The sequence below is a fragment of the Pelophylax lessonae genome (genome assembly GCF_965119305.1).
Source record: "Pelophylax lessonae genome assembly, chromosome: 6".
In the NCBI taxonomy this organism is placed as follows: Eukaryota; Metazoa; Chordata; class Amphibia; order Anura; family Ranidae; genus Pelophylax; species Pelophylax lessonae.
The window spans coordinates 292,937,298-292,951,879 of NC_138773.1; the positions used below are offsets into that span (position 1 = coordinate 292,937,298).

Consider the following 14,582-nt stretch of genomic DNA (forward strand, 5'->3'; position numbering starts at 1 on the left):
TCTTCAGGTAGTGGTAAGGAAGGCCTCAGGACAGCCATGCATGAATACAAAAAGGAGAATGTTAGTGTACGGCCATTAAGACTCATAAGGGTTATAATGTGGACAGGTAAAGTGGGATCCCCACAGGGTATGCAGAGTCTGAGCAACAACCCATATCTGCCACAGCCCCTGATGGTAGGGATAGTCAGCGCTGCATGCCATTGCCAGATTGCAGTCCCTGGGTTCACCACACCTGCTCATGGGGCTCAGGTTAAAGCAGTAGGCAGACTGAGGGGTGGAAGATTATCGCACAAAGCAATTATAAGCCCATGGATCCCCATTAGACTCTTAAAGCTGAGTCAGCCAGGAAGGCCAATCCTTACAATTCACAGCTCATCTCTGATATTCAAACAAAAGTTCCTTATACATTTACTTTTAAATGTCTAGAAGCAGAGGCGTAACTAGAACCTTCAGGGCCCTGGTGCAAGAAACCATGAAGGGCCCCCTTGACCCCTGGGGCGACCTAGCCCCCTGCGTCACACCCATACACCTGGATAGAAGGGGTGGTAGGGGCGGCATATAAAGGAACTGATCCCCTACATTTTCTTCCTGCAGCAGGGGGGATTGGTACCTCTATATAGCCTTCTATCCAGGTGTACAGGGGTGAGACATGGGCCCCCTGGAGCATGGGGTTGGAATAAGTTGCAACGGTGGTGGTAGTGATGGGGGGATAGAATGGGATGAGCAGCAATGGTAATGGGGAGGATGGAATAAGTGGCAGCGTTAAAGGGATGGCATGAGTGGCAGCTGTGGGGGGAATGGGATTAGTGGCAGCAGTAGTGGTGGGGTATATGCAATGGGATAAGCAGCAGTGATGGTGGTAGTGGTGGGGGGATGGGATGAGTGGCAGTGGTGGGGGGATAGGATGGGATGAGTGGCAGAGGTGATGGTGGGATGGAACCAGTAGCAGCAGTGGTAAGGGGGAATGAGATCAGTGTCAGCGGTGGTGGGGGGGGAATGAGATCAGTGGCAGCGGTGGTGGGGGGAATGAGATCTGTGGCAGCGGTGGTGAGGGGAATGAGATCTGTGGCAGCGGTGGTGATGGGAATGAGATCAATGGCAGCGGTGGTGGTGGGTATGAGATCAGTGGCAGCGGTAGTGGGTGGAATGAGATCAATGTCAGCGGTGGTGGTGGGGATGAGATCAGTGGCAGCAGTGGTGGTGGTGGAATGGGATCAGTGGCAGCGCAGGTGGGGGTGGTATGGGATCAGTGGTTGTGGTGGTGGGATCAGTGGCAGCAGAGGTTGTGGTGGGATCAGTGCCAGCGGTGGTGTTGGTGGGATAGGATCAGTGGCAGTGGTGGTGGGATGGGATCAGTGGCAGCGGTGGTGAGCAGGGATCAGTAGCAGTGGTGGTGGTGAAAGGGGTGGGGTCAGTGGCAGCGGTGGTGGTGAAATGGGTGGGATCAGTGGCAGTGGTGAAAGGGGTGGGATCAGTGACAGCGGTGGCAGCAGTGATGGTGAACGGGGTGGGATCAGTGACAGCGGTGGTGGTGAATGGAGTGGGATCAGTGGCAGCGGTGGTGGTGAACGGGGTGGGATCAGTGGCAGCCATGGTGGTGAGGGGGTAGGATCAGTGTCAGTGGTGGTGGTGAAGGGGGTGGGATCAGTGACAGCGGTGGTGGTGAGGGGGGGTGGAATTAGTGACAGCAGTGGTGGTGAGGGGGATGAGATCAGTGGCAGCGTGGGTGGTGGTGAGAAGGGTGGGTTTAGTTGCAGCGGTGGTGGTGGTGAGGGGGGTGGGATCAGTGGCAGCGGTGTTGGTGAACAGGGTGGGATCAGTGGCAGCAGTGGTGGTAAAGGGGTGGGATCAGTGGCAGCAGTGTTGGTGAAAGGGGTGGGATCAGTGGCAGCGGTGGTGGCGATCGGGGTGGGATCAGTGGCAGCAGTGGTGGTGAACAGGGTGGGATCAGTGGCAGTTGTGGTGGTGAACGGGGTGGGCTCAGTGGCAATGGTGGTGGTGAACGGGGTGGGATCCATGGCAGTGGTGGTGTGAACGGGGTGGGATCAGTGGCAGCGGTGGTGGTGAGGGGGTAGGATCAGTGACAGCGGTGGTGGTGAGGGGGAGGTGGGGCTGTTGTAGAGGTGATGGGGGGAATAAGGATGAGATCTGTGATGGTGGTGAGGTGGTGGTGGGAGGGGGGGGATCAGTAAGAAGCAGAGGTGGTGGAGGATGGTACAGTTGTGCTAGGAATTTGTCACATACCTTGTCCGTCAGTCCATTCCCCCTCAGCATCCACTACATGTGCCTCCATGGGGTCTCCTTGCAGAGGGGAGAGCTCCTCCCCCCTATCTCTATTGGTATCAGCTGGTCAGCTGACTTTTTTTATCTACTCCTCCTCCCTACACGCTGCTTCTCTCAATCCCTGGAAAGGCTAGGCGGGGCTCCAGACTCCTGTGCTCAGCTCCACCTCCCCTCAGGGGTTGGCCACACCCCCCACATGGCAGAATGAATAAACAAACAGACTGACGAATGGACTGAAAGACCCCCCCCTCCCACAGTGGCGGAAACTCTAGGGTCCAGTCGCAATGGCGACTGCTGAGACTCTGGTAGTTCCCCTACTGTGTAGAAGAAAATTACCAGCTAATGGACTGGTAATGTAACTTAAAGTAATTAAAGATAAGAATATGAAACTAAGGAAGGAAGAAAAGAGGAAAAAAACTAGCAAAAAAAATGACTTTACAGATTTAACGCTGCTTTAACCAGACCGGTTTATCACACACATTTCACTTTATGTCAAAGAACATTGAATCTGTATTCTTAAAAAAAAAAAAGCAGTACCTAACTGTCCAGAAAAATAATGATTATTGTAAAGTGCCTCAAAAAATACACTGCAGCTGTTGCAGCAGCAACTTAGCAAAAAATAAATAAATAAATTGAGAAAGAAAAAATAAAAAATTGTTAACTCCTCTATCACATTAGTGATCAACAGGTGAACAGGATCACTGTTACTATAAGTTTGCAAGCCAGGTACAAAAAAATATATATGTTAAAAGGAGAGAATAAAACAACTGTTACCAAAAAACTTTTGGAATTTATTCAAACCCAACTGCACTTTATTACTTCAATTAAGAGGCTTCTCCCTAAAAACAAAACAAAAATTCAAAATGTATCTTGTTTTTCCTATAACTTTATATTGTTTTAGAGTCCTCTATTAAATTCGCACAATACTCCACATTAGTCTCCTAACAGTTACCCACATCAGGACAGCAACAGGGTGGAGTTCACTAAAGCTGTGGCCCTAGGACTGTACCTGAATAAACTCTTTCCATTAAGAAACCTTAGCACCTTCATCTAATGCATGCAATACCTGGGTTAGTCAATTTGATCCCAAGATATCACCGAAATCATCCACTCCTCCTAAGACATCCTGATCTCCAGCACCCTTGTTACCTCCTCCCAGGCTCATATCAGGATTGCTCCAGAATCAATGGAACTCCCTACTCCAGTATGTCCAGCCAGCTCCCACCCTGTCCACCACTAAGTGATTCTTGAAAAGAATTTATTCAGGGAAGCTTACTCTGCCTCCACCTTTACCTCAGCCAACTCCATCAGATACTTTCCCCCTGCAGCTATTACCTTTTGTACAACCCCTTCCCTTTGGATTCTAAACCCCTTGAGTAGGGCCCTTCTATTAATGCACTGCAGAAACTGTTGGTGCTATCTAAATTCTGTTGCCCAAGTTCTAACTACCAAACTTTTAACTCCGCCCCAAATCCCAAAGGAAGTTTTTGTAGGTGTAAGGGGAGGGGTCAGGTTTGATATAAAGCCTTTTCTCTGGGGTATTAGGGATATGTCCCAGTGTTCCTGCTATATCCATGCCAAGGACAAGAGAAGATGTACAATAGATCCCCAAGTTAGTGTACCCCGTTGAGTACAATTTAACCTGATGCTGAATACAGTGCATCACTAGACATTTGATACCAGCACCAGTACCCTGCTCTCAAGTATTATTAACTTTGTTTAGGACAGGTTGGGACATAACCTCGGCATCCATTAGACATGACCCCTTCCTGTGCCAGCATTGCTGACTCATGATTCTGTCCTGTTTCCTTTGAGATAACACAACACCTTCCTTTCTCCAGCACCCATCAGCATCAATCATCTGAGGTTGTCCAGACTCATATACCATCAGAACATAATGGACTCTGGGGTGTAACACGGTAGAGTCTGATAGAATAGTACCCAAATTGACTGAGGTATACGCACGATGTTCAGTCCCTGCAATCAGGGATGAGAACAGTGCAAGTCAGGTTTTGACAACCATGGAACTGAACCATCCACCAATCCATATGACTCATAGTAAACTTGGATACTACCCCCCCCCACCTGCCTTTCTTTGCAAAGTAGAAATTGTTCCACTGAGAAAGAGGCAATCACTTCTTCTGGGTCCTGGAACACCTCTCATTGTACCTGGGTGCTGGACAGAGTAAGTGGGATTTCCTAACCCCTTCACCAACATGTAGTCCCAGACTCCCCAATGTGTTCCTGAGTACCTTCAGATCGATAGTGTTTAAAGCACCCAGTGCCACGCCCCCAGATCCTAAGACAGTCTCCATTAAGTCTTTCTTTAATCTAAGTATGGGAATAGTCTGAATACCCGGATTGAAATCAACCTTCCAATATGTAATCTTGATTCTTTACAAAGGTTGCATACCTTAGTTATAACCCATTTACTAATCCGGTAATCAGACAATGTTATCCTTCACCCATACAACATAAACTGCCTACACTATTCAGACAGGACTCAAATGAAAGGCAGGGGCATAGTACAGCACTGGGGCGCTGGCCTTACTGGCATGCAGGACACAGACTACACAAGGAGTCTAGGACAGGAAGGACACCTATGGGCACCAACTGAGAAGAATACAGCATGCCCACCCGTATAACAAAAGTGAGGACCATTGTAAAGGCCAAGGCACAGAGTCCAAAGCTGGCTACACACCATACAATTTGCATACAAATTTCCTGTACTACGTTTCTTCAGATTCACCAAAACCATATAATATGAGGTCAGACCTAAACACCTTCAAATTGTATGCAATCAGGCAGGCCCTCGTACTACATATCTGAAATCCAGAGGAAATTGAACAACAAAAACTGCATAGTGTGTATTTAGCTCAAGGAACTTCTGCTACTGGGCACAGACGGCCAATAACAAACAGCCACGTAAAAACAGACAAACAGGAAACTTTAACAGCAGATAAAGTTGTACAGTGACACTGGGCAGGAATAAAGCTTGAAATACACTTGGGGACACACAGAGAGGCTGCTAGGAACACAAAGTTACATTAGCCTAACGCCCTGAGGCAATGAGCGAAGTTTGAAAAGACAGGACTGGCTGGATGTGTGGCTAATTGAATTAACAGCAGGGTTGTTGTCTTAAACACAAGTCTTGTGGGATAACAGGTAACAGCAGACTCTTACAAGTTAAAGCTAAGGAACTACAAGTACCAGCATGACTACTGATCTTTGGGCATAGAGGAAACAGATCTGTAACAGATCTATGATACTGATCCAATTTAATCTCTGGACAGTGTTGGGGTAGTTACTCAAAAAATGTAACTAGTTACTAGTTACTTCTGTAAATTGTAACGAGATTACTTTACTAGTTACTGCATTTGAAAAGTAACTTCACTACTTATTACTTTACACTCCTCTTTCTTAATTGACCGTGTAGAAGAAGATACATGACACTCTTTCTGCATAGAGTTTATTGTATAAACACAGGCTTTGGGAAACATGAGAACAAAACCTGAAAAAAACAGAATTAAACATAAAGTGCAACAAAAAGTCATAAACTTCATCCCTCTCTATTCTTCGAAATAACGATTGTATCGCACGGCTTGGGTAACGCAGGAAAGCGCGTTCCTATAGCCTAGTAAAGTAGTGTAGTTACCTCCTATAGCCTAGTAAAGTAGTGTAGTTACCAAAATTAGTATTGTAACTAGTTACGTTACTTCGTTACCAAAAAAAGTAATGTAGTTACTGTAATCCGTTACTTTGTAACTAGTTACCCCCAACACTGTCTCTGGACAATACCAAAACACCCTTACCAATAAATGCAGTAACACTGACAGAGATTCATAACACTTCTTTAACCTAATATAGGTGTTAGAGTGACAATTATCCACTGCAATCTTAATCAAATTTTCATCTATAGAAACTAAGTAAAGGCTCGTACACACTATCGAAGAAAAAGATCTAAAAAAATCGGGCGAACATTTTCGTCCAAAGAATTTTCGTACGATTTTCATATAGTGTGTACAGAACTTTCTACAGACGATTAAGAATTTTTGTTGAAAATTCTCGAAGGGACAAACTCCAGAATGTTTCTCGTACGGGACAAAACTAACGATTTCCATTTCATGTGTCTTGTTTTCGTACAAGAAAAATCAGAAAAGAAAGACTGCGCATGATCAGAAACAATAAACAACAAAATGAGAATTTTTGTACGAATGTTCCTTCATCGGTTCCGATTTGCTGTGAAACAACAGGGAAAATCGGATGATCGTTCACCCGATTTTCTTATAGTGTGTACCCCACTTAAGACTGGAGACGACCAATCATATTGTCAGTGGTAATAGGGGATTGCAGACTTTAGCTAGTTGGTTTGGCTAATCATCTGAGCAAAGAACCTCATTAATACCAGAGCTCCACACCTGTTAGATCAGAACTTACAACACACAAGGTCTAGAACCAAACACAGCCAAACGGACGTACATCAGAAGCCCCATCTAAATAATGGTGATGAAAACCTAAAACATCTATATGTGATAAACCAGGAAAAAGAATAAAACATTTTTTTTTTTTTGAAAATATTTTATTGAGGTATAAAAGTGCATAAAAACATCAGTAGAAAACAGGCACAATTTAACACATTGGCGTACAAAGAACGGTATTGAAAACAAAGTTAACACAGGACAACTATCCAATGCGTAATACTGAGAAAGTTAGTGGGGACCTGAAGTAGGTAAAAGGAGGCAGCATAAAAAACATTATGGCGGAAAAGTAAGCAATATAACAACCATCAGGCTTTATAACAAAGGTTGGGGTCCAAAGTACAAAGGTGGAGCCATTCTCAAGTATTCCACCAAGCTGAGAAGAGAGAAAGAAAAGCTAACAGGAATAAGGAAGCCTCAAAGGGAGCACAGCTACTTGGGTCGGGTAGGTCCTTAGGAAGGCCCATACCTTGGTCGAACATCACCCAGGGACAGGAGAGAGGGGAGTCGTCCGCAAAAATAAAATAATAGTCAGGCTACTAATGTGTAGAGGATAGGAGGGGTGCCAGTCGCCTGGGCCTGCCCGGTGACAACTATGCGCCCAGCACGAAACGAGAAGAAGCGGAAAAGGGAGAGGGGGGGGGAGTAGGACAGGTGGGGAAGAAGAGGAGGGGGAAGGAGAGGAAAAAAAAAAAGGGGGGGGGGGGGAGAAGGCCCAAAATGAGCAGTGCAGTCGTGGAGCGACAAAGTCCAGGGACAGAAGGTCCTTATTGGCAGAGGCGGGCATATTCAGGTGTGGAGGTGTAGTGAGTCCAACAGGCCCACTTTTGTGGTATTTAGAAGGAGCGTCTCTTGCAATGTAAATAAGTTCTTCCATCTCCGCCACCTTCTTGAGGCGTAGGAGCCACTGTTTGACGGAAGGGGTTCATGTAGATTTCCAAAGCGCGGGGAATAAAACATTTTTATATAAAGTTATCTATGAAGGCTGCGATCTCCTTTGGTTCTGAAAGCCATGAAACCCAATTATTGAATTTGAGGGATAAAACACCAATACAATTTAGAAATAAACATTACATTTTTTCTTCCTTGTCAATTAAAACCGATGGTTAGGTACATGTAACAAAACATTAGCATAAAAAAAGTGAACTGTTTCAAAACAACTAAGAAAGAAAAAAAATGTTCAAATACCAAAAATTGTTGAGCTAAAACGAATTATTACCACGTGGATTTTGTTTATGGTATACCATTCATTTCCAAAAAAAAAAGATTTTTCACCATGGGGAAAAATGAGCAGCTCGTAAAAAATATTTAAGTGGTACCACTCATTTACAAATTATAATACCTCACCACAATGACACTCTTCAGAACTGTTTCTCTTGAAAACCAACACATTATAGTGAATACACATCTCAATTCACTTTTACAGAGATCTCACCTTTCACTTTTATGATTTACCAGGCTCTGTTAATTTGCATGACAATACTGTTCTCTTTACACTCATAGATATGGCTAGAAAGAAGGGGGTCAGTGGGCTGTCAGCATCTGAGACAACAAATATCAGACGACACAACATATATTCCATGTGTTTCACACACCAAACATACTCTCACAATTAGCTAGGTTAAAGACAAACTCTAGACACCACAAATACTGGCATGTTTTCTATAATAACCTGTACTTCTTCCTTTCAATTCCCTAAAATCTGTTTGGTAAGTTTGAAATTCTTTCAAGGACCCATCCTGAGTCATTTCCTCATTCTCAGCCTGTATGGACCCATTCTTTACATTAGGATTTTGGAATGGGACCCATGATCTAGACTGTTCATACTTATTACACCTAGGCCACGTTGCAAAGCGTGCGGAGTATAAACGTCAAAATTACATCTCGTTGTCCTATATGGATTTTGTTTTACAACTTTTTCAATGGGACAGGATAGATAGAATCAAGCTATGTGGCCAAATAGTCCACATGCATAACACTTTATCTTATCTAAAGTTGTACGGCGTCTCTTAATGGAAGGCTTTGTTTTAGATAACTGTTTGATGGCTACAACTGGAATAGCTACAACTGGATTAGAAGTTTTTTTCTGGTTGCTTACAAGATATAGAGGCAATATAGAGGCAATTTTTAAAGAACTCTACCTTCCATGGATTTATTCCTATTGGTACATACATTGGGTGTGGGTGTCCCATTGAATTCAGACGTAACCAAATCAATTGCTTTGTTATCCACTCTTTTTGAAAACTGAGCAAGCTGCTCCTGGCAGCTGACAGATAATGATTTCACTTCACTTTCTGTATACTTCAGTCTTTTTACCAGCTACATAGTTACACAGTAGTTGAGGTTGAATAAAGACAATAGTCCATCCAGTTCAACCTGTGTAGGTGTGTGTGGCCGTAATCATCTCTCATACCCCTTAATGTTCTGATCCTTGAGATGTACATCCAAGAGTCTTTTTAAAGTAGCCATACTTCCCGCAGTAACTACCTTTTGTGGTAAAGAATCCTAACAGTAAAGAACCCCCTGCGTTGCCTGAGGTTAAAACGCTTCTCCTATAATCGCATTGTATGGCCTCGTGTCCTCATGCAATCCTTGCGACTGAATAGATTTTTTTCTATGCTGAGATCACCATTGAGGTATTTGTAAATTGCCATCATGTCCCCTCTCAGGTGACTCTTCTCCAGGGAGAATAAATCAAGCGATTGTAAACACTCTTCATAATTTAGGTCCTCCAATCCCCTAATTAGTTTAATTGCCCTTCTCTGGACTCTCTCCAGCTCCAACACATCCCTTCTGAGGACTGGCGACCAGAACTGGACAGAATACTCCAGATGCGGTCGGACCAGAGTTTTATAAAGTGGTAGGATTATAGTTTTATCTCTGGAATACATCCCCTTCCTTATGCATGCCAATATCCTACTGGCCTTGGCAGCTGCAGCTTGACATTGCATGCTATTGCCAAGTCTATCCTCTACTAAGACTCCCATATCTTTCTCCATTTTGATTCCCCCAAAGGTCCCCCCCCTAAAGTGTATTGTGCTTTTATGTTTTTAGTCCCCAAGTGCAAAACCTTACACTTCTCCACATTAAACCTCATTTGCCATGTAGTTGCTCACTCTGTTATTTTGTTCAGGTCATTCTGTAAGATATCTGCCTCATGTTGTGAAGTTATTGCCCTGCCCAATTTTGTGTCATCTGCAAAAACTGAAATCGAGCTACTGATCCCGTCCTCAATGCTGTTATGAATAAATTGAACAAGGTTGGTCCAGAAGTTTACATACTATTGACGTCAGGCTAACCGGCCTATAATTTCCTGGGACATGCCTCTGCCCTTTTTTAGTGTCCCATCATTAGAGTCAGTGTGAGGAATAGTGTCCCATTATTGGAGTCAGTGTGAGGAATAGTGTCCCATTATTGGTGTCAGTGTGAGAAATAATGTCCCATTATTGGAGTCAGTGGAGTCAGCTGATGAACTTCTTCCTGTAATCTCTTGTTTTCTAGTACTAGTTGCTGGTGGCTAGCATCAGAATTTGAATTAGAAACTTATAAAGTACTGAGATTCTTTTGGCTATTTCTAGAGCTTCTTTTAGTGACGTGTTTTGCAATTTCAAATGTACATACTGTCTACTTATCCACCTGACCGCAAAGATCAGCGGAGTCTTTCCCGCGCACTTAACTTTTTCCAGTGAAGTTTATTTTAAATCCCCTTCCATCAAAGGAGCAGAAAGTGCTCTTTCTGCCTGGAGACTTTCTTTCCTAATTCCAGCATGGCATCCATTCCCTGCCTTGCCGTTCTACTTTCCTCTTCCTGTTCCTGTGCCTCACAATCTCCCTGTAATTCACCTTTTACTGGGGTATCAAACTTGTAGTTTTTTTGTTGCTCTCCCTTTTTGTCAGCTGCTGAAAGGTGACAGTTTATATTAGCACTTTAGCACTTTGCTGACAAGGACTGGGCAACTGCATGACAAGGCCAAAGTCCTGACAATTGCTTATTGTCCCCCTGTTCATAACTGCCACAACTTTGGGGTTTTGACTTGTGTGGCAGTTTCTGCTTGTTGAAGTGAAGCAGAAACTGCTTTCCATGTTGAAGCGTTGTTTGGGATGATTTCTCCTTAAATCCCATAGTAAAAACATTCCCTTCCTCTGCCCTGTTTAATGACTCTAGCATCCATATACGCCAAGCTTTCATTTGGGCCTTTCATCTTTTTGTAATGAGCATACCACAGCTTCTCCCATGCTTTAAGCTTAAATGTAAAAAGTATATGAGGAAGGCAGAGCATGAACCACACCGGGATGCAATGGATAAGGAAGTCAGGTGAACATCCAGTATAGAAAGGGTTAACAGTTTATTGGTATTGATAACCGAAAAACAAAGTACATAAAATGCTTACATCCCCCTGGGCTGGAGTGGACAAGGGCACCTGGCAGCAAGCAACACGAGTGCGAGGAGGTCCGTCTCCCAGGACTGCTGAGCCGTGTGTGCACAAAGCCGGAAACCAGCCGGTGGGAGGATGAAAGGGCTCTGCTGTAGTGCCGTAGCGGTGACATCAGCCGGACAGGCGCCACTTGTGGGGAAACAGCAGAAACCAGGGTGGAACACAAGCTATATGGTTGCCATGACTACATGTTTCACGCTATGCGCTTTATCAAGATGACTTGTGCACACACTGCTCAGCAGTCCTGGGGGACTGACCTCCTCGCACTTGTTTTGCTTGCTGCCAGGTGCCCTTGTCCACTCCAGCCCAGGGGGATGTAAGCATTTTATGTACTTTGTTTTTCGGTAATCAATACCAATAAACTGTTAACCCTTTCTATACTGGATGTTCACCTGACTTCCTTATCCATTGCATCCCGGTGTGGTTCATGCGCTGCTTCCTCATATACTTTTGTCCGTATCAGCACCCTTCCTATGCTCGTTGGCTAGCAGCAGAAAAACCGCTGGGGAGCCTCACAGGCTTATTTCTATCCCTCCACCCTAAAGGCACCCCAAGAGCACCAGATTTGTGATTATTGCTTTGACTTCTGGACTGGATTTTTTCCTATGGCTGCCCTGGGTGTGAATCTCTTTACTGAGCCATTAGTTGGCTAAAAGCAGAACAACCGCTGGGGAGCCTCACAGGCTTACTTCTATCCCTCCAGGCATCCCAGGAGTGCCTGGTTTGTGATTATTGCTTTAAGCTTAAATGTATCTCTTTTAGAATACTTCTTTCCAGTCCAACCTTCCCAATCACTAATATATCGTACCACCCAGGGTCCATATTTATCTATCATCTCTTCCCTTGGGGTCAGTTGGTAGGGTTTACCACACTTAGACGCCCTCTTGAGCTGATACTGTTACCCATCCTCATGGATACCGGACCCTGAAATAACTTACCAACCTTAAACGGTTGCCCCAGAGGTAGCTAATCTCTGGCCAGTGATTGGGTTGACAGGTACTGCCCCTGTCACCGTTGCTGATTTTCCACTACTTGTCAGAACAGTATTTTCCCTATCCTGACTATTCCTTCAAATTAGCCTAGAGATTTCCTGAAATTCCTGCGAGTTCAAATCCCCCCTCCCGTGGACTTTTCAGAAGTATTCTAAAAAATAATTTTTAAAGTAGTACTATTACTTCTGTTATCTCAAGAAAGATTAGCACAAAATTGGATAATCAGAACCCTTTGAGTGCTTGGAGTACAGAAGGCAGTTAATTGAGGCACAACTATTTGCAAAATGATTTGTAGCAGTTACAATATAGCCAGTGTTCACAGGTCTAATTACAAAGTTTACAATCCCCAGCTAGTAGATTACAAAAAAGAAAGAGTCAAACACATCTAGATCATTCAGTGTGACTTAGGCCCACAGGTGCATTTCAATCTCAAAGATTGGGAATCGAGGGTAAACTGAAACTTCTTTTTTTTTGGCAGAAAAGCACAGAGTCCAATCGGAGCCCTTATCATTCACACTTACACCCTCCTGCAATAAGGCACAACTGAGCAGTTAGAATGTTTTTAGATTCACTCTGAGTACAGTTTTATTTTAATTATACTGTTCATATCAGTCTCATCAAATTATTAGTACAGACAAAAGGTAAAAAAAAAAAAAGTGAAAGTTCTAAAAAGCTTGCTAGTCTAGCTATTCAGACAAGGGAGGCAGAGGTGAAAACAAACAAAGACGTAAAAAATGCTTAGCGTTTCTAGAGTTAGCACTTTATAGATCAGCTCTGTCTTCCATACAAGAAATAACATTCACCCAAACATTGAAACTCCTCACACGGGGCACCATCTGTTTTGGCAATTTTCTACCACCTCATTTATTTGCTTAATGATAAATATAATTAGTGATTACAACCTTTTGTCTATAAAATAATCTAGCCAATGCTGTTGCGGCTATTATCAATAAAATGAATAACAAATAATAACTGTGCTAAAAAATAAAGATCTAATTTAATTACACCTACTATTAATCAAATATAAAAGCAGTGATGTTACAAATAAAATACAAAGTAAGTAAGTAAGTAAGTAATACAAAAAGATTGGTGATGCAATGTAAAAAAACAGAATGTTACTAATACATAAAGGAAAGAAAGTCACAGAAAAAAATTACACAGAACAATAGAAATACATTACACAGAAAAACCTTATGTTCCCTTCGTGTCCAGAGATTAAGAGGATTTTTGGAGAGTTTGTCTTGCTTTTCTATACCCCACTTTTTGCACCACTCCCACCCATTCACCCATTTTGAGTCTCAGAATTTGCAAGCAGTATTCTGAAACTCTAGAGCCATAAGAAGTTCACTGTAAGTCACATTAATAATAAAGATTATCATTAATGTAAGCTGAAGGTAAAAACATTGCAGGCCTCAAATCTCCATTACATAGTTGAACACTGACCTTTTAATGGCTCATGCACACTGGACATTTTGCTAACTCTCCTAGATGAATTTTCTCCAGACAGCAGCATTTTGGCAGAAAAAAATGTCAGACGCTTGTAAAAGTGTGTTTAGGCGCATCAAGCTCTTGGGCATTAATTCATTACATTGGAAAAAACGGAATTTTTGTAAAATCTTACCTGTAAAATTCCTTTCTCTGAGTCCTCCGACAGTCGCCGCCTCTTCATATTCGTCACATATGGGGTATTAGACTTTGCTCCGAAGGAGTAGCTAGGCAACAGAATATGTTAACAATAAAGCTTTAACATATCCCACCCTCAAGGGGTGGTCCCCTCAGTCAATACCCTCCTACTTCCTGCAACCATATCTCAGTTTTAGTGGAATAGCAGTAGAGTATACAGTCAAACCCCAAAAGAGGGGCGGGGGCGGCGACTGTCGGAGGACTCAGAGAAAGGAATTTTACAGGTAAGATTTTACAAAAATTCCGTTTTCTCTTACGTCCTCCGACAGTCGCCGCCTCTTCATATTCGTCACATATGGGGACGTCCCAAAGCAGTGCAAACATGAGGGGTGGGAAACGCATCCGCGCCGAAAGGCAACGCAGTCTCCACATCAAAGAAAGGAACCTTACCAAAGGAAGGAAACCAGCTGGGCAACAGCAAAAATAAGTGCTCAACAGGAGCAACAACCCAGGAAAAGACAAAAAACCAGGGGATACAAAACTTATCCCAACAGCCAGGAGTCCCCAACAAGGGACCCTAGGGAACAGCCGCACTAAGAACCTTGCGGCCAAAGGAAGCATCCGCCGATGCCTGAACATCTACTTTGTAGAATTTTGTGAAAGTGTGTACGGTCGACCAAGTCGCCGCCTTACACACCTGGGCTACAGAAGCCCCATGACGACAGGCCCAAGACGTACTCAGAGATCTAGTAGAGTGCGCCTTCACAGGC

The 14,582-nt window shown here is 43.7% G+C and overlaps 1 protein-coding gene across 1 annotated transcript in view; it reads right to left on the bottom strand.

Moving 5' to 3' along the window:
- LOC309558741 (uncharacterized protein) overlaps nucleotides 1-14,582 on the bottom strand; it is a gene marked incomplete at both ends in the record, with an annotated part of 190,696 nt that overhangs the window by 84,874 nt on the left and 91,240 nt on the right. The window lies entirely within an intron of this gene.